At 35.6% G+C, this 1,333-nt stretch overlaps 1 long non-coding RNA gene across 1 annotated transcript in view; it reads left to right on the top strand.

The window, feature by feature from the left end:
• Positions 1-1,061: 1,061 nt before the first annotated feature.
• Positions 1,062-1,333, top strand: part of LOC128249767 (uncharacterized) — a 3,046-nt gene continuing 2,774 nt past the window's right edge. Inside the window, exon 1 of the long non-coding RNA XR_008265870.1 lies at positions 1,062-1,213. This is a non-coding gene — a long non-coding RNA (uncharacterized LOC128249767). The remainder of the gene's footprint in view (positions 1,214-1,333) is intronic.

Raw genomic sequence — 1,333 nt, 5'->3', positions numbered from 1 at the left:
ATATATACGATGGTAATAGGATGATAGTTCCCCTGCCATATCTGAGAAATGGAGTAAACTCATAGCATTTTAAAGCTGAAAAACGATTCGGAGATTTGCAATTGAATCTTGAATTTTCCTGCTGAAGTGGAATGAATCAGAAATTGCACCAGCAAGAAACAACTAATGATTCAGGTAGGTTCGGTTGAAATAGAAGAACCAAAAGGAAATGTAAATCCCGTAGATTACAGTTATATTCAAAGGAGGCATTCTGTTTCTTGCGAAAGATGTGAGCGTTTTGGTGCGGCCAGATTGTTGTATCCGGCACGTGCGGAAATGGGGTGGATGGTTGATATGCAGTAGAGTTCTGGGGTGTAGATAAGCGAAGAATTGAAAACATGGCGTTTTATACTGGACAATGAGTGGATCATGAATTCAGAGGGTTTGAAGATAATTGTCGCTGTTACAGAGACAAAGACAATGATAAATTTCGAGCAAGGTATAGAATACTTCGTCTAGGAGTCTTCTTAAATGTTGACATCGAGGTATGAATAGGTGCTGATGGGTAAATAGAAGATATAAGCGGTGATTTTATCTGTTAGAGAAGATGTTCTTTTTCTCAACCAAACCAACGAATAGATTATCAGAACTGCGGTGCATTCTTGTAGTTATAGACCCAGCAGAGAAGAGCTTTTAGCAGCTAAATTTGAGGTAGTAGAAATGGGAGTGTGGCCTTAGTATTTAAAATATTATAAAAGGAGAAAGAAGATACTGTGACAAAGATTTTTTATGCGAATTCTATGCTCACTCGAGATTCTGAAGAATGGAAAATCAGCGTTGTCAAGACTGCGCATTTTCAGGAGGAAGAATTAAGCTTTACACGTAACGAAGTTAAAATTTGAAGTCGTGATGACATTCAAGTTATAACGATTTCAAATGTTATACAAATAAATATGAACGTCTAATAAATCTATCGTATATGAAATATATGTATTCTTCAAAACATTTTGCATTACACGATGCTTTAAAAATGACAAAGAAGCAATCATTCCGGGTCAGGTGTATGTATAGATATACGATCTGTTGAAAATTCCAAACATATGTTGCCGCATATAAATCATTTTATAACAGAAGACACGAGTAAGAGCCGTTATATCACCAGAGTATATGAGTTTAGCAAAGAAAGCAACAATTATATTTTCTGTTCGTATCTGTATCCTCTATTTCATTTGAGGTAAGTAACATAAAGCAATAATAATTCCCTTTTTACAGTTTATTAAAATGAGTTAAATTTTCCTGTCTGCGTATCTACCAATCTCTCTCTCTCTCTCTCTCTCTCTCTCTCTCTCTCTCT

Source organism: Octopus bimaculoides, chromosome 18, assembly GCF_001194135.2.
Source record: "Octopus bimaculoides isolate UCB-OBI-ISO-001 chromosome 18, ASM119413v2, whole genome shotgun sequence".
Classification (NCBI taxonomy): Eukaryota; Metazoa; Mollusca; class Cephalopoda; order Octopoda; family Octopodidae; genus Octopus; species Octopus bimaculoides.
This window is presented reverse-complemented; position numbering and strand designations above follow the sequence as displayed.